This window comes from Apodemus sylvaticus, chromosome 1, assembly GCF_947179515.1.
Source record: "Apodemus sylvaticus chromosome 1, mApoSyl1.1, whole genome shotgun sequence".
Taxonomy (NCBI): Eukaryota; Metazoa; Chordata; class Mammalia; order Rodentia; family Muridae; genus Apodemus; species Apodemus sylvaticus.
In genome coordinates, this window is record NC_067472.1 from 86,870,680 (window position 1) to 86,890,495 (window position 19,816).

The following is a 19,816-nucleotide window of genomic DNA, read 5'->3' on the forward strand; positions in this document are numbered from 1 at the left end:
GGAGCTAAATCTGCCATCTCACTGCACTCCCTATCCAAGACTAGGAGAAGACACTGCTAGCTAGCTCTCCCGTGTGTCCCTGTACCCAGGCACTACAGTAGGAAGCAAAGCGAAAAGGAGAGTTGAAGCCTGCAGAGGACTGAGGAGTTGGGTCCTAAGGACCTAAGACTGAATCCTCAGCACCGACATAAAAGCCAGCTACGGCTGCATGCATCTGTAATTCCAGCACTGGGAGACAGAGACATGCAGATCCTAGGAGCTCATCAGCCAGGCAAAACCATGCATTCAGTGAGAGACTCTGTCTTAATGGAAAATACAGAGCACTGAAGGAAGGCAGCTGACATGGTTCTGGCATTGACACACAGGTATACTCACCCACGACATTACACATGCACGACACCATCACATGTACACACAGTGTACAATGATGACAATGAAAGAGGGAGGGAGGAGGGAGGGAGGAAAAGAAGAAAGAGAGGAAGGGATAGAGGGAAGGGGGGAAGATGGAGGGAAAGAAGGAAGAGAGGAAGGGATGAAGGGAGGGAGTAAGGGAGGAAAGAACAAAAAGGAGGAAGGCAGGAAGAAGGAAAGGGATGGACAGAGGGAGGAATGGAGTAAGGGAAGGGAAGAAGGAAGGAAGGAAGGAAGGAAGGAAGGAAGGAAGGAAGGAAGGAAGGAAGGAAGGAAGGAAGGAAGGGAGGGAAGGGAGGGAGGGAGGGACAGAGAGAGGGAGGGAGAAATGGAGGGAGGAAGGAAGAAGAAAAAAAGAAATAAACAGTTAAGTCTTGTAGGGTGATTGTGAGGACAGGATATATTCACAAATGAACACATGGTAGGGAGGAACAGTGGTCCCTGCCCATAATCTCAGCACTCAAGAGGATGACACAAGAGGATTACTGTGAGTTTGAAGTTATACAGTGAGTTTCAAGCCAGCCTGGGGTACAGAGTAAGACCCTTCCTCAAAAAAAAAAAAAAATCAAAACCTTTTGACAGAGAAGAGAATGCTCAGTAGGATTGCAATATGGTCCCTCCAACTGAGGACTTTGAGCATCTCATCACCCATGAGCATCCCCATCACTCTATATCCCAAGTCCACAACATAAGGATCCACTGTGCACACACTCCACAGAAGTCCAGGAGCAATGGCTAATACTAGGTATGTCTCCTCCTGGGCAGAAACCCATAGCTGCAAAGGCATAGCGATATGAGGAAAGTGAGGCAGGGAAAGAGTGCCAGCTGCCCTGTCTGTTTCTGTCCCTTAACTTGGGAGCCTTCTGCCTGGAGCGATAAAGAGATGGAAGTGTAGATCTGGAGAAAGGGCTCAGCAAAGCATGAGGACCTAAGTCCAGCACCCACAAAAAATTGTCATGCTTGTAATCCCAGCACTGTGGAGATGGGGTCAGCAGACTCTCTGGGGCTTTCTGGTCACCAGCCCAGCTCCAGGTTCAGTGAGAGATCTGCCTTGTGTGAATATGAGAGAGAACAACACAGGGGGATACCCAACGTCCTCCTCTAGACTCTGGACCTGCTCAAGGACATACATGAACATATGCCACATGCACATGCACACAAAAAAGAAAACACAAAAATGTGATAGATCAGTAGATGATAGATAGATGGATGGAGAGATAGATACATACATACATACATACATACATACATACATGGATACATACATACATGGATACATAAGTAGATAGATGATAGATTGGTAGATAGATAGATAGATAGATAGATAGATAGATAGATAGATAGAAGATAGAGATGAGATACTCCAAAATCTAAAATGATTTCAAACATGAGAACAAAGAGAAGAGTTAGAGGGGTTTTTTTCAGAAAGCAAGATGAGAATTTTCCAAATTTTTGAAAGACATGGTACTTATGTCAAGAAAGAAGTCAAGACCTGAGTAGGATGGTTAAAATTAAATTCACACCAAGACCAAGCACAATAAATACAGAGACAGTCATGGAAGCAAAGAGAAGGAAGTTGAAGTCACATCAGAAGAGGGCTCACGTTTCTCAAGAAAGGCAGAGTAGTATCTAAGGATGCTAGGATTCTGCATATAAATTCATTCTCTCTCTCTCTCTCTCTCTCTCTCTCTCTCTCTCTCTCTCTCTCTCTCTCTCTCTCTCTCTCTCTCTCTCTCTCCTTATCCATTCCTGTTGCTCTTGGCACATACTTCATATCTCTACCCCAGAAGAAGGCTACTATGATATCCCTTATTCATCTCAAAGAGAATGCCAGGGAAGTATTCTGATTGGTCCATCTGGGAGAGATGGGCACATTCTTAAATGATAGCAGAGGTGGAAGAGCTGCCTGTAAAAGCAAAGGTGGAAGCAGGAGCTGAAAGAGGGTAAGGGTGGCGTGTCCTCAAAAGAAAGGAGGGGTAGGCACAGCTTGCTCCGGTGGCACAGAGCTTAGGTTCCAGTCCTGAGGCCTCTGGCGGGAGCCCTCAGATCTCTCCACTTCCGGATCCAGATCAGCCTGGGCAACAACGCCACGTCTCCAGATCCTGCAAGAGGCAAGAGGGGCTTCCAGGAGGCCGGCTAGGAGGAGTCAGTGTGCTCTGGTGAATCCAGTGGCCCCAGCGGGAGCCTTCAGGTGTCTGCTTCAGGATCTGAACAGTCTGGGCAGCAGCACCCTGTCTCCAGGCAGTGCGGGAGGTAAGCTGTGCACCAGAGGCCACCTGGGAAGAGGCAGCTTGCACTGGTGAGTCCAGCATTGCCAAGACCAACTAACACCAGTGAGAACTAGATGGCAAAAGGCAAATGCAGGAACGTCACTAACAGAAATCAAGGCAATATGGCAATATCTGAACCCAATTCTCCTTTAACAGCATGTCCTGGATATCCCATCACACCAGTAAAACAAGATTTGGATTTAAAATCACTGGTCATGATGCTGGTACTGGAACACATGAAAGACATACTTAAAGAAATTCAGGAGAAAGTGGATCAAAAGTTAGAAGCCCTTGCAAGGGAAACACAAAAATCATTGAAAGAAATTCAGGGGAATACAAAAGCCAATAAGGAGGAAACACAAAAAACACTTAAAGAAATACAGTAGAACTGTGGTCAACAGACTGAGGTCATGAAAGAGGAAACACAAAAATCTCTTAAAGAATTACAGGAAAGCACAAACAAGCAAGTGAAGGAGCTAAGCAAAACCATCCAGGATCTAAAATCAGAAGTAGAAAAAAACTAAGAAAACTCAAAGGGAGACAACTTTGGAGATAGAAAGCCTTGGGAATAAATCAGGGGACATAGATGCAAATATCAACAACAGAATACAAGAGATAGAAGATAGAATCTCAGATGCTGAAGATACCATAGAAACCATGGACTCAACAGTTAAAGAAAATGCAAAATGCAAAAAGCTTGTAACCCAAAATATCCAGGAAATCCAGGACACAATGAGAAGACCAAACCTAAGGATTATAGGCATAGATGAGAGTGAAGATTTACAACTTAAAGGGCCAGCAAATATCTTCAATAAAATTATGGAAGAAAACTTCCCTAACCTAAAGAGAGAGATGCCCATGAATATACAAGAAGCCTACAGAACTCCAAACAGACTGGACCAGAACAGAAATACTTCCTGTCACATAATAATCAAAACACTAAATGTACTAAACAAAGAAAGAATATTAAAGGCAATAAGAGAAAAAAGCCAAGTAACATATAAAGGAAGACCTATCAGAATCACAGCAGACTTTTCACCTGAGACTATGAAGGCTAGAAGATCCTGGGCAGATCTCATGCAGACTCTAAGAGAACACAAATGCCAGCCAAAACTACTATATCCAGCAAAACTCTCAATCACCATACATGGAGAAACTAAGATATTCCATTACAAAACCAAGTTTACCCAATATCTATTCACAAACCCAGCCCTACAAAGGATAATAAGAGGAAAATACCAATACAAGGAGGGAAACTTCACCCTGGAAAAAGCAAGATAGTAACCTTTCATCAAACCCAAAAGAAGTTAAGCAATCAAATTTAAAAAATAACATCAAAAATGATAGGAAGTAACAATCACTATTCTTACTATCTCTTAACATCAATGGATTTAATGCCCCAATAAAAAGACACAGACTAACTGACTGGATACGTAAACAGGACCCTACATTTTGCTGCTTGCAGGAAACACACCTCAGGGTCAAAGACAAACACTACCTTAGAGTAAAAGGCTGGAAGACAATTTTACAAGCAAATGGTCTCAGGAAACAAGCTGGAGTAGCCATTTTAATATCAGATAAAATTGACTTTCAACCCAAAGTCATCAAAAGAGACTCTGAGGGACACTTCTTGCTGGTCAAAGGAAAAATACAACAAGAAGAACTCTCAATCCTGAACATCTATGCTCCAAATGCAAGGGCACCCTCTTTCGTAAAAGAAACTTTATTAAAACTCAAAGCACACATTGCACCTAACACAATAATTGTGGGTGACTTCAACACTGCACTTTCCTCAATGGACCGATCAGGAAAACAGAAACTAAACAGGGACACAATGAAACTAATTGAAGCTTTGGAACAATTAGATTTAACAGATATATATAGAACATTCTATCCTAAAGCAAAAGAATATACCTTTTTCTCAGCACCTCATGGTACCTTCTCCAAAATCGACCATATAATTGGTCACAAGACAGACCTCAACAAATATAAGAAGATCGAACTAATCCCATGCCTCCTATCTGATCACTATGGAGTAAAAGTTGTCTTCAATAGCAACAAAAACAACAGAAAACCCACATACACGTGGAAACTGAACAATATTCTACTCAATGATACCTGGTCAAGGAAGAAATAAAGAAAGAAATTAAAGACTTTTTAGAACATAATGAAAATGAAGACACAACATACCCAAATCTATGGGACACAATGAAAGCAGTGCTAAGAGGAAAACTCATAGCCCTGAGTGCCTCCAAAAAGAAAATGGAGAGAGCACACATTACCAGCTTAATGACACACCTGAAAGCCCTGGAACAATAAGAAGCTATTTCACCCAGGAGGAGTAGATGGCAGGAAATCATCAAACTCAGGGCCAAAATCAATCAAGTAGAAACAAAGAGAACCATACAAAAAATCAACAAAACGAGGAGCTGGTTCTTTGAGAAAATCAAGATAGATAAACCCTTAGCCAGACTAACCAAAGGACACAGAGACAGTATCCAGATTAACAAACTTAGAAATGAAAAGGGAAATATAACAACAGAAACTGAGGAAATTCAAAAATCATTAGATCCTACTACAAAAGCCTATACTCAACACAACTGGAGAATCTGGAGGAAATGGACAGTTTCCTAGACAGATATCTGACACCAAAACTAAATCAGGATCAAATAGATCAACTAAACAGTCCCATAACACCTCAAGAAATAAAAAGGGTCATAGAAAGTCTCCCAACCAAAAAAATGGCTTCAGTGCTGAGTTCTCTCAGACCTTCATAGAAGACCTAACACCAATACTCTTCAAACTATTCCACAAAATAGAAACAGAAGGAACTCTACCCAACTCGTTCTATGAAGCCACAATTATGCTGATACCAAAACCACACAAAGATCCACAAAGAAAGAGAACTTCATGCCAATTTCCCTTATGAATATTGATGCAAAAATACTTAATAAAATTCTTGCCAACCAAATCCAAGAACACATCAAAACGATCATCCACCATGATCAAGTAGGCTACATCCCAGGGATGCAGGGATGGTTCAATATAAGGAAATCCATCAATGCTATCCACTACATAAACAAACTCAAAGAAAAAAACCATATGATCATCTCATTAGATGCAGAAAAAGCATTTGAAAAAATCCAGCATCCTTTCATGCTAAAAGTATTGGAAAGAACAGGAATCCAAGGCCCATACCTAAACATAGTTAAAGCAATATACAGCAAACCGGTAGCCAACATCAAACTAAATGGAGAGAAACTTGAAGCAATCCCACTAAAATCAGGGACTAGACAAGGCTGTCCTCTCTCTCCATATCTTTTCAATATAGTACTTGAAGTTCTAGCTAGAGCAATTAGACAACATAAGGAGGTCAAGGGGATACAAATTGGAAAGGAAGAAGTCAAATTATCACTATTTGCAGATGACATGATAGTCTACTTAAGTGACCCGAAAACCTCCACCAGAGAACTCCTACAGCTGATAAACAACTTCAGCAAAGTGGCTGGTTATAAAATCAACTCAAGCAAATCAGTTGCCTTCCTATACTCAAAGGATAAGCAGGCTGAGAAAGAAGTTAGGGAAATGACACCCTTCAAAATAGCCACAAACAATATAAAGTATCTTGGTGTGACTCTAACCAAACAAGTGAAAGATCTAACCAAACAAGACAAGAACTTCAGGTCTTTGAAGAAGGAAATTGAAGAAGACCTCAGAAAGTGAAAAAATCTGCCATGCTCGTGGATTGGCAGGATTAATATAGTTAAAATGGCCATCTTGCCAAAAGCAACATACAGATTCAATGCAATCCCCATCAAAATCCCAAATCAGTTCTTCACAGAGTTAGAAAAAGCAATTCTCAAATTCATCTGGAATAACAAGAAACCCAGGATAGCTAAAACTATTCTCAACAACAAAAGAAATTCTCGGGGAATCAGTATCCCTGACTTCAAGCAATACTACAGAGCAATAGTGTTAAAAACTGCATGGTACTGGCACAGTGACAGACAAGTGGACCAATGGAATAGAATTGAAGATCCAGAAATGAATCCACACACCTATGGTCACTTGATCTTCGACAAAGGAGCCAAAAACATCCAGTGGAAAAAAGATAGCCTTTTCAACAAATGGTGCTGGATCAATTGGAGGTCAGCATGCAGAAGAATGCGCATTGATCCATTCTTATCTCCATGTACTAAACTTCACTCCAAGTGGATCAAGGACCTCCATGTAAAACCAGGCACACTGAAACTAATAGAAAAGAAACTGGGGAAGACCCTTGAGGACATGGGCACAGGGAAAAAGTTCCTGAACAGATCACCAATAGCTTATGCTTTAAGATCAAGAATTGACAAATGGGACCTCATAAAATTACAAAGTTTCTGTAAGGCAAAGGATACTGTTAAAAGGACAAAATGGCAACCATCAAACTGGGAAAGGATATTCACCAACCCCACATCTGATAGAGGGCTAATATCCAATATATACAAAGAACTCAAGAAGTTAGACCCCAGGGAACCAAATAACCCTATTTTAAAATGGGGTACAGATCTAAACAAAGAATTTTCACCTGAAGAAATTCGGATGGCCGAGAGGCACCTTAAGAAGTGCTCAACATCATTAGTCATTAGGGAAATGCAGATCAAAACAACCCTGAGATTTCACCTTACACCAGTCAGAATGGCTAAGGTCAAAAACTCAGGAGACAGCAGGTGTTGGCGAGGATGTGGAGAAAGAGGAACACTCCTCCACTGCTGGTGGGGCTGTAAGATGGTACAACCACTGTGGAAATCAGTCTGGAGGTTCCTCAGAAAACTGGACATGAGACTTCTGGAGGACCCTGCTATACCTCTCCTGGGCATATACCCAAAAGATTCCCCGGCATGCAATAAAGGCACATGCTCCATTATGTTCATAGCAGCCTTATTTATAATAGCCAGAAGCTGGAAAGAACCCAGATGCCCCTCAAAGGAGGAATGGATACAGAAAATGTGGTATATTTACACAATGGAATACTACTCAACAATTAGAAACAATCAATTCACAAAATTTTTAGGCAAATGGTTTGATCTGGAAAATATCATCCTAAGTGAGGTAACCCAATCACAAAAGAATACACATGGAATGCAATCTCTGATAAGTGGATATTAATTAGCCCAGAAGCCCTGAATACCCAAGGCACAAATTGCATAACAAATGACTCCCATGAAGAAGTATGGAGAGGGTCCTGATCCTGGAAAGGATCAATCTAGCATTGAAAGGGAATATAAGGACAGAGAAAAAGGAGGGAGGTGATTGGAGAAGGAATGGAGAGAAGAAGGTTTATGGGACATATGGGGAGAGGGGATCCAGGAAAGGGGAAATCATTTGGAATGTAAACAAAGAATATAGAAAATAAAAGTATTTTAAAAAAAGAAAGGAAAGGAGGGGTAATGGGCAGACAAAATGGCAAATGCCAAGTTAGTGAGAAATAGCACAAGCCTATTCCTGAAACCCATCCCTTCCTTCTCAGACCTCAGCAAAGGTCAATATGGATGGTTTGTACTCTTGAGTGGTCTGACTACCTGAGTTCAGATGTCCACCCTGGCACTTCCTAGCTGTGTGATCCTGGACATGTTATTCCCCTCTCTGTGCCACACTTTCCTTGCCTATCAATGAGATACTCTTATGACCAACTTGCAGGATATTGTGAGATCTCAGGGAGTTTATACCAGAAAACTCACTCCAGTGAGTTTTCTGCCTGGCACAGAGCCAATGCTCCAGATGTAGATGTATCAGACATCAGTAATTTAGAGTCACATGACCTTAAAATGAGCCTGAAGAACAGGTGGTATCACTGACACTTGGGCCTGGGTCTGTGTTTACTGGGTTCTGTTTTGTATCATGCTTAATAGAGTCTCTAAACCTACCAAGGACAAAACTCAGCTTAGAAAGGGGATCTGAGGAAGGGGTGTCTGGGAGTGTCAAAACAATGACTTGACATCAAATCATGGGTTTCAAGCTGATGGCCTATGTTCTGCTTGAGATAGCTTTCCAGGTCTCTCTCTCTCTCTCTCTCTCTCTCTCTCTCTCTCTCTCTCTCTCTCTCTCTCTCTCTCTCTCTCTCTCTCTCTCTTCAGCTTTCTCTGGAGATCTCCAGACAGCTCTCTGCTCAAGACAGCCTTTTTATGCTGTTCTAATAATTCTGGATATCTCCTGACAGCTCTTCAAACCAAGGCCAGGTCTTTTATTTATATATCAATTCAGTCATTTACTCCAGGTTCCCTTTTGATTCTCCCACAAATCAGCATTTCATGACCCCAGCCCCTTGGTTCTTAAGAAACAGAAAGCACTTTTTTTTTTTAATATTGCAAAAGAATTCAGAGATCTGCCTGCCTTTTTAAAGCACAGACAATAAACTATCTGGGTGGGACTCCATCTAAAATTACCATTCTTACCATGCTTGGGTGTGTACCTAAACTCCTTCTGTCCCAGGCTGACCTTGAACTCAGGAATCTGCCTGCCTTTGTAAGCATAAAGAAAAAACTTAGCTGGGCTTATTTTGCCCTGCAATCATCACCCCCTAAAACTCTTTATCTCCTGCCTTAGTACCTTCATGACAAGTTGGCTCATAGTACTACTGCCTCTGTTCCTTGAGATCTGTGAAGCTCCTTATAAAATTTATATTGCATCTTTATATTTACATAGTTGAGAAATTGTGTATTTTTGAACTCATGATTTCAGAGTTCTTTCCCACAGCCATAAGGGCTGTTCTGAAGCTCACAGTGTACTATCATTTTGCTGAGACAGTAGACACACCCTTGCCTCCCAGACTTGTGCTGTTTCTGATTATCGTGGAGTCATGAACCTTGGCAGAGAGGACATTCCTTGAAGGAGGAGCATGAAAATATGTACATTACTATACAAACAAGGCTTATGCTCACATCAGCACTCATGGAGGCCCATGGCCTACTGGCTCTGTCCCAATGGTGGGAACCATGTCATTCTGTCCCTACCATGGCCAAGCTGGACTTGGCATAAACCTTATCCACCAACTACAAAGGTAGCCTCCTCCCCTCCAGGGCAGTAGCAACTGAAACTTGACCCCAGAGCAGAAATTTCAGATATGGTTTGCACCTAAGAGAAGGATAATCTGGGGTGGGGAGTACTGGGAACTGGGCACAGAGCCACCTGTCATGGCAGACACCTTTGCTAAGCATCTTGAACTCTGGGCCTTATCTGTTATCTAGGAGTTCAACCTGCCTCCTGGTGCTGTACAATAGCCAATAGGATAAAGGATAAAGAACTTTGGTGCTTCCCAAACCTACCCTTACCAATCTTGTCCCTTCTGCCCAGAGTCAGGGCACTAGCTTCAAGAAAGTGGAGGTTCAGAAAGAGTGAAAAAAAGTAAAGCCAACATGAAGGACCCCACGGCCAAGTGTGTTATGTTCATTCTTACTCTTGAGGCTCATGACACAAACAGACTCATGTTGCTACTGATTCTTTAGACATATAAAGGCCAGGGCCAGTGGCACAGACCTTTAATCCAAGCACAGGAGGCAGAGGCAGGCAGACCTCTGTGAGCTACAGGCCATCCTGAGATACATAGAGATCCTGCCTCGTAAAACATAATTAATTAATTAATTAATTAAAATTTAATTTTAATTAATTAATCTAAACTTTAATTAATTAAAACACAATAAATGAGGCAGCTGGGGCAACTGAGAGTTTTGAAAAGAGTCTAAACCATGAAGGCTATCTCACTGCATAACCTAAGTGGGCTCTACAGGGATGGGTAACTAACTGTTCAGAATGGGGAAAGTGATGTTCAGGGTTGAGGTGGGGATCAGACACCAAGCTCAAGATCAAGGTTGAGGAACAGTAAACTCAAGAATAGGAAACAGTAAGATAAGGGGTGCATGTGTGTATGAGAGACAGAGAGAAAACAGACAGACAGACAGACAGAGACAGAGAGTGATGTAGCAGTTCTTGTTTCCTATATATAGATAAAGAAACTGAGGCAGGGGCATACCAAGTAACTTGTCCAAACTAAGGAAGATTTGAACCCCATTTACCCTCTGCTCTTCCCACTCTCCCCTACAGCAGAGAGAAACTTAGACTCAGCAAAGCATTCACAAAGAGTTTCTTCCTAAGGACAAGGTCACATAAAGGTCTCACATAAATGGAACTACCTAAACTACTCCTGCTCATGCCTGCCTTGGGTACTCTGGCACATGTGACCTTTCCTGATCACACACCTGGTGCAGATGACATCACCACTTTCTGGGCATGCTCACAGTTGGTCAGATCCTTCCGGATGAGCCTTGTCTCTGCCTCTGTGGATCTGTGTGCAGCTTTCCCCAGGGTTTAGGGAGGGTGGAACCCAGTACGCTCAGCCCTCACTCCTCATCCATCACAATGTCCTCTTCAAAACTGCTCAGCTCACCCTCCACTTCTCCTGATGATGAAACTTAACTCCCGTCCCATCCCAAAACTGGGCTGGAGATATGGTTCCATTGGTAGAGTGCTTGCCTAGCATGCACAAAGCCAGCAGTGGTCCCCACTGGCGAATAAGCAGGCTTGTGGCCCGTGCCTGTAATCCAGGATCCCAGAGGTAGAGCCGGGAAGAGCAGAAATTCAAGGCTACCCTTGCATGCAGAGCAAGTTTGAGGCCGGTCTGGGGTGTATATGATCCTGTTGTGGGGGGCAGGGGAGAAGCAAAGTGAAGTTAGCCTTCCACTTGGGCCTCAGGACACACCGGAACCTGAATAAACTGGAGTCCCAGACACAAGTCAGATGCAGTCCCCCACAGGAGCTTCATCTCTCCGTAGGAACAAGCTTGGGAGAGTTCCCAACACACAACACGGCTTCAAAATGGATGAGTTTACGCGGTTGGCACAATGCCCAGCACACAGTAGGCATTCAATAAGCTGAAGGACTGGTGTGCAGCCTCAAAAGAAATCTCCCCCCGCCCACCTCATCTGCACTTTCCCAAAGCATCCCCTGAGGAGTCAGACAGACATGGGCAGCCAAGCTGAGATTGTGCCTGAGGAATCTGTAATGCCTTTACCAGAGAGAGCCTGGCCAAGTCCAATGTGGTAAACACCACATATGTCACCTAGGGTTTGGCCCTGGTCATAAAGACTTAGCCGACCTTTATCAGACACCCTCAGCTCTTCACAGGAAGTGACCCTTTTAGCCCTGAAACCACCCTGTGCAGTGGAGATGAATACTGTCTCATCTCATTATTACAATCATTTCCTCCTAAGGAAACGAACACAAGCATGCAAAGTAGAGAATGCCAGCAGCATCTGAGGACAAGTGACAGCTGGGATTGGAACGGTGGGAGGGGCCACGATCTCTGCCCCACTGCCATGCTTCTCTAATGGCTACTGTCACACCCTGTCCACACCACTGGGTTGGATGCAGACCATATGGGACACAGTTAAGTCTGAAACCAAGAGAAAAGATGGAAACTTACTATTTAAAGAAAAGGTCAGACGGTTCTGGAACCACCTTGCCAGCTCTCTCCTGTAAAGAGTTTTACTGTTAACTTCCTTTCAGTTTCTTCAGCCAGCACCAAAACTCAATACTGCTCATCAAACAATTGTGAGACAGTCACCTGGAGGGGCTGGCTGAGTTTGATTTGCTGTGGGGTGGGATGGATTACATCCGCCCGGCTTCTTGCTTTGATTCCCACTGAGCTGGGTGAGTTTGACATGGTTGCTAGGAGCCGGATAGATGGACTGGGTTAACCAAACAGCATTACAGGGCCTGTTAACCCTGACCTCTAGCTGTCAGCATGCATCAGGTAGCATGCTGTATCCCACAGAACATGAGTCAATTTAATCCTCTCTATAGCCTTAGGAGATGAAAAAATACTGTTGTTATCATCCTTGTCTTGCAGATGGGGAAACTGAGGCATGGAGGATCAGAATCAATCCTCAGTCCCACCCCAACTGAATCTGACAGCAGATGCTGACACTCCAGGGTTTACACTCTGGGGTATATACTGTAGTTTATACTCAGACAGAGGTGCCCATCTGTCTGCCCCTCCAAAGACTTCTAGAAAAGGATGCTAAGGTCTCTCCTCTCCTCCCTCCCACCCTCACCCAACTTCTTTCAGGATCCAGGCTGCCTCCAAAGAGCCTATGGTTCTCTGGGTAGAGACACTTGCATTGAGTCCTCTCTAAAAGCTAATTCAGCCATTTGCTCAGAGTTTCTAGCGGATGCTGTCGTCTCTCAGATTTCAAAGAAGATGAATGCACGGGTTAAATTGGATTAAAAAATTTAATTGAATAAGACCAAACCAGACAGCTTGATGGAAGACTTTGATCCGATAAAGGGAGAAGAGAGATGTGTGCTCCCAGGGCCAGGGTGTGATGGGGAGCTGTCTGGACCTTGTCTAGCCTCTTCTCATCTGCAGGAAAAACCAGTTATGCCAATTACTGGTGAGGTGGCCCTGGGGCAGTGTGGGGAAGACAGCTTGGAAGCATCTTCCAAATCACTGTGTCCCAAACAAGCTGACAGCCTGCCCACCTCTCTGTCAGTCCCAGCCATTCCCACCAACAGGCTCTCCGTGAGTCCCTGAAAGTTCATACATGGGAATCTTGAGATCTTGCTTCAGATCTCAAGATACCCAGCTTATTAATATAATAGAAGCCCTCCCTAAGAACACACACAGCACATGGAGAGCTGGGAGGTGGCTCCTTCAGCAAAGTGCCCGCTGCACAAGCTTGGGGACCTGAGATTGATTCCCCTAGAACATATTTATTTTTTAAAGCCAGGAGTGATAGTGTGGCCCTGTAACCCCATGCTGGAGAGGTGAAGACAAGTGAGTCTCTGGGGCTTGCAGGCCAGCCAGCTAATGAGGAACCCTGTCCTCTCATCTTCCTCATGCACATGCATATATGTGTGCGCACACACAAGTCCCAAAGGCAGATTTGTTAGCACACGCTGAGCTCCTTTCTAATTAGAGGAGCCCTTGTGTTAAAATCCATATTCACAGTTCAGCAGTGTTGCTCAACAGGAGGTCCACAATTCAGCAGCACCAACACCCACTAGAGAGTTTGTCAGAAATGCTGACACTCAGGGATTCTCACCTGGGGGTTTCAGATGAGAATTTGCATTTAAACATTCAGGTGGGTGGAGGTTGGATTTCATGCTGGGATCTCAGCCCTCACCCTATATCACAATCACCTGAAATGCTGATTAACCCCCAAGGCTCAGCCTGAGTCTCTCCTTAAGAATCTCTGAGGTGGGACCCAAGTGTAGGCATTCTTGCTAGTAAGAGTCCTACTATAATGTCTTGCTAATTGGGCATAAAGTCTAAGTGCTCATGTTCACACCCACAGGCTAGTGCTGCTCTCAGCATTGGTCAGAGAAGTTTCTTTTAGCAGTGGCAATGTTGAGTGCCACTCGGAACGGATCACGGTGCTGAGACTAAAGGACTGTTGAGCCACCAACCCTACACAGGACGCCCGGATCATCCCATCAGTGCTTGGGGAGCAACCCAGAAGATTGTAAGAGCTGGAAGACAGAGACACTGTCAAACACTGTCTCTGGACAGGGCATGGCTGTAGCAGTTGTGAGTGCACCCAGACACTAAAGAGGAGGGAGAAAGCTGAGAAGAAGAGGATCATCAGGAGTGAGGGGAAAGGTCATGTGATGGAGTGCATCAGGCATGGGATTGTCAAGAAGTTTTTTAAAGATTGATTGATTGATTGATTGATTGATGAGTAAGTGCACTGTAGCTGTCTTCAGGCACACCAGAAGAAAGTACTGGATCCCATTACAGATGTTTGTGAGCCACCAAGTGGTTGCTGGGAATTGAACTCAGGACCTCTGGAAGAGCAGTCAGTGCTCTTAATCACTGAGCCATCTCTGCAGCCCGTCAAGAATTTTTTTAGAGGGGGGGAAATATAGACATTGTTAAAGTTTCTAGCTGATTTCATTGGGAAGATTTGACTAGGAACCAACAGATTCGAGTTAGAATCTTTGGTGCACTGAGCTCCTGTTCCCACACTGTGAAGAGGGCCAAAGCTGAGTCGCTGCTCTTCAGCCACCAGACTGGCTCCATGCATGTCACTTGGGCCAGTGTGGCTTTCAATGGCCCTAATAGCTTGACAACACCTGACATTCCTGCAGCCCTTCCCCTTCCTGGGCTCTCCCACCGCCACCTCCATTTTTCCCTCTTCAAATAGAGTCATCACCAAGAGGAGACCTGGGAATCCTGACTGACATGTGATCCAGAAATTCTATTCTCACACCTACATCCAATAGAATCAAACACCTGTCACAAAATGACCTGAACACATTTTACAGAAGCTTTGTTCACAAAAGCCAACATGAGAGACCACCAATGATCATCAGCAGAAAAAAAGGAATAAACAGACTGTGGTATATCCATTCAGTGGAATACATCTCAATAAAATGAAACAAACTAAGGAATGCTACAATGATATGGGTGAATCTCAGAACCCTAATATTGAAGGAAAATCAGCCAAACCCAGAACCATAACTAATGTATGATTTCATTTATATGAAATTCTTTTAAAATGTAAAACAAGGCACAGTGATAGAAATCAGTGTTTGCCTCAGAGGTAGGCAACAGTGAGGGAGTGGAAAAGTCCACGGGAGAGTTTTCTGGATTGGTAAGAATGTATATTTTAACATAGGTGATGGGTACATGGTGGGGCAAGTCTCTTAGAGAACACTGCACACCTGTGTTCCCTGGTATCTCCTGTCTTCTCCTAAATACCTCTCTCCTCCTCATGCTCAAGTTTAAATTTTATATTTAAAATGTCTTTTAATAAATCCAATTCTGCTTCATTAAAAAGTAATCTAATGTGAGGGGGTTGGAGAGATGGCTCAGCAGCGAAGAGCCTGCTGCCTCACAGTGACCTAGGTTTGGTTCCCATTATCCATGTAAGGTGGCTCAGAACTACTTGTAACTCCAGCTCCAAGTGACCAAAAACCCTCTTCTGGCCTTCATGACCACTATTGCCACATGCACAAATCTATATGCATGCATATACATACAAATACACACACACACACACACACACACACACACACACACACTAAAATCTTTTTTAAATCTAACTTGATCTTGATCCTCCCAAAAATCCTCTAACTCATCCCCCCTCCCCCTGCTCATCAATCCACCCACTCCTGCTTCCCTATCCTGGATATCCTGGAAAGCCCTATACTGGGGCTTCAAGCCTTCTCAGGACCAAGGGCCTCTCCTCCCTTTGAAGTCCAACAAGGCCATCCTCTGCTGCATATACATCTGGAGCCATAGATCCCTCCATGTATACTCTTTGACTGGTGCTTTAGTCCCTAGGAGCTCTGGGGGGGTACTGGGTGGTTCATAACTTGATCTTCAAGATCTGTGCATTTTACTCTGTGAAAATTATAGTAAATAAACAAAAATCATGACTAGAGGTCAGGGGAGAAGTGTATAGCAATGGGATGCATCTGAGCTCAGGGACTTGATTCCACTTTCAGTCTGTGAGACCACAGGTAAAAGAGATGACCAGGCAAAGAAATTAGAACAATATCATCATCAGGACAATTACAACAGCATAGCCCAGTTGTCTTTCTCCCTTGCTGCCTCTGTCCAAAAAGGAATGGAAACCAATAGTCACTTTTCTAGCCTCCCTTGCAGCTATGTTGCTTGAAGGACCAGATACAATAATATGTACGCAAATTTCTATTGGGAACCGTAACTCTGAAAGCAGTTTTACATTTCTGATGATGGATAAATGAATCAATAAATGAAACAGATGTAGTTGTTGCCATCCTTCCCAGCCGCCCTTTTCACATTTGAAAATAGGCGCCAGGAACAAAGGCAGCAGTCTTCTGACCAGGAGGCAACAAGTAATCAGAAAAAGTGAAGGCAATCAAGCTAAGGTGAAGAGCTGCCTACATCCAGAATTATGTACAGAAATTCTCTAGGTTGTTGAAGCTACTGTGAATCAGACTCAGATTTTCCTATAGCCAAAAGCATCCCTAACTTTCCATCACCAGGGGCTGTCAGACGGAATGTGAGTGAGCATTGTGAAATGACAGAGCTATCTGCCAGGATCAGCTCCACACATCCTCCAACCCATCACCCATCTCTGCAGGAACCTTGACCACTCAACAGTGAAAACAGAGAGCAGAGGTAGGTTTCTCTTTTAACTAGTGTACAGATAATACAGATGATGCCAAAGTGCAACATTTCAGCAATGGTGTGAAACCATATCCACATAGCCCTTGTGTTTAAATGCAATATGCAATAAACTACATAAGTCAGTCCTTCTACTGTACAAGCTTTACATTAGAGGACATTGCTTCATTGTAGGCTAATGTCCAAGGATGAATCACATTTAAGGTAAGCTAGTAGCAGCTCTGATGTTCAGTAGCTTAAATATATTAATACACATCTGTAAGGGCTATCAGAATGCTATTCTATTGTAAATTACAAAACACATGTACAGGCCAGGCTAATGTCCTCAGTTCTCCTGAGTCACCTGGGTGGAAGATGTGGTCCAATGACAGTACTCCAGAAATGTTAAAGATGGGAGTAGGAAAATGAGTTCAGGCTGATGCAAAGTGGGAAGGGGTTATCACTGGCTACATAGGGAGGAAACCACAGGCCAAGGAGTCCACAGTCTCTAGAGATGAAGAAAAGCAAGAACATGGATTCTGTCTTGGAACAATGGGAACAATGGCCTGCAACACCTTCAGTTTAGCTCAAAGAAAACTGCTGTAGGGTTCTGAACCCCAGAACTGTCAGGTAATATTTTCTTATGCCACAAAATTTGTAGTCAGCCAGAGGCCATGCATCAAGCGCTTCTCTCAGCAGGACAAAAGAAGATAACATATCCTGGCCTGAAAAAAAAAAATCAAATCTTGATCTAGCTGCTGTCACAAGGATGTGTGCTGTGACAGTCAGGCTCTTACCACTGTGATAAATACCTAGAAAATCAATTTAAAGGAGGAGAGTTGTATTTTAACCCATGGTTTCGGAGGTTTCCATTATGGTCTGTGGCTCCATCACCAAGGGCTGTGACAAGGCAGAGAGCATCATGGTGGTGAACACAGACTAGAGCAGAGATGTTTACCTCAGAGCAGCCAGGAAGCAGGGACGGGCAAGATCCACCCTAGCAAGACATCCCCAGTGGCCTACTTCCTCCAGATGGGCCCGACCTCCCACTTTCCACCACCTCCCAATGATGCCATCCTATTATAAATCCATCACAGGGTTAATCCACTGATTAGGTCAAAGCCCCTAGAACCAACATCAAAAGCTACCAACTAAGGCCCCAGTATACAAACCTGTGGGGACCATTTCCAATTCCATAACCATAGCACAGTATGGTAATTCTTTATCTTATGTGCACGCTATACCAATAGAAAACCATGAGCCACTTTGCACATTGCAGCCATACATCCTCACAGAATTCCCCCAAGTTCAGTACATGGGAGTGAGTGTGGTGCTGTTTACAGGAGCAGGGAGGTCGATTAGGTTCTACCACCAGGAACACAGGGTCTGGGACAGCAGTCAGGGCCGACCAGAAGCCTCCATCTTTGTGTGTACCTCTCTCCAAACTTTGTACTTTCATGAACCTATGTTGGTACCTGTGTTTGTGCCTGTGTGTGTTCAGGTGCACAAGCATGTGTATGTGGAGGTCAGAGATCAATATGAGATATTTCCTCAATTGTGCTTCACCTTGATTATTGTTTCTGTGCATGTGTATGGTTTGTGTGTGTGTGTGTGTGTGTGTGTACATCCAAGTGTATGTATGGTGTGAGTAGGTGTGTGTATACACATGCATCCAAGTGTGTGTAATATGTATGGTGTGTGTGTGTGTGTGTGTGTGTGTGTGTGTGTGTATGTGTGTGTGTGTAGTGTGTTTGTGTGGTATGTGTGTATGCACACACATCCAAGGGTGTGTATGGGGGGTGTGTGTGTGTGTGAACATCCAAGTGTGTGTATGGTGTGGGTGGGGGTAGGGTGTGTATGCACCTGCATCCAAGTGTGTATTATGTGTGTTGTGTGCATATATGTGTGGTATGGTCCTGTTCTATCACACTGCACCATATTGCCTTGAGACAGTCTTTTGCTGAACCTGGAGTTCCCTGTCTCAGTGAAGCCAACTTTGGCCTCAAAGGTCTCCCTGCCTTTGTACTAGGGTTCCAAGAGCACACACTTTCGGGTTTTTACATCATGCTGGGATCTAAACTCAGCCCCTCCTGCTTACAGAGCGAGCACTTTCCTAGCTAAGCTACCCCCCCCCCCGTCATCACACATCTTCTGACGTCTTTCACAAGCCTCTTTCCCCTGTGACCTAGCTCTTTCTGCCCAACAAACTGTGTGTGCCTGCTGTTCCCACCGCATGCACGGTGCATCCCAGTTTACATAACAAATCACACTCTACAGACGCTGACCTTGAACAAGTGATTGAAAGGATGGCATTAAGAGAGACCCTTCCTGAGGAAGAAGCCACAAACCTTGCTTTACTACATGCCAATGCTTTCAAGTCACAAACTCAAACAAGGCGCCCTCGCGCTGCTGGGGTCTGGCCACACTCAGTCTTCTGCCCCACCTCACCAGTCTCCTCAGGCCCAGGATGAGATCACAACACCCAGAGATGTGGATCTATAAAACCTCACTCATGTCCTGCTCCGGCCTCAAACCCAGCTGCCCACTCCATCCTCCCTGGGCCAAATCTGTGTACTTAAAAGCATCACGTGGGACCAAGGTCAAGGTCATTAACAACCTGCTTTATGTCACAGAAGAGTTCCACCCCCACACTCCGGATCTTCCACAGCCTGGAAACTTACGTGGAAGCAGAAAGTTTAGGTTTTCACTTCTCTCAGGTCTGAGCTTCAGCTGCAGTTGTCCTGGTGTGGGGGGCAGGAAACTGTCCAAAGGAGTCATTTACGTTAGCTTCAGGAGTCGGTGGAAATGTCAGCCCAGGGCTCTCCAGTGAGGCTCAGTTTCCCAATCGAGTGCAGGTGATTAGACTCTAGGCAGAGGCTCAGCTGCCACTTGGTACTAGAGACACACATGGCTCAGCTGAAAGCCAGCATCAAAAACCAGTCAGTAGATAATGCCATTCCCAGCTTCCCCATCCTTCATCCAAGGACCTAAATGCCGTACAGCA

At 44.2% G+C, this 19,816-nt stretch overlaps 1 pseudogene; it reads right to left on the reverse strand.

Annotated features, from left to right (window-relative positions):
- LOC127680498 (Y-box-binding protein 1-like) overlaps positions 1-19,590 on the reverse strand; it is a 41,218-nt pseudogene extending 21,628 nt beyond the window's left edge.
- Positions 19,591-19,816: the final 226 nt, after the last annotated feature.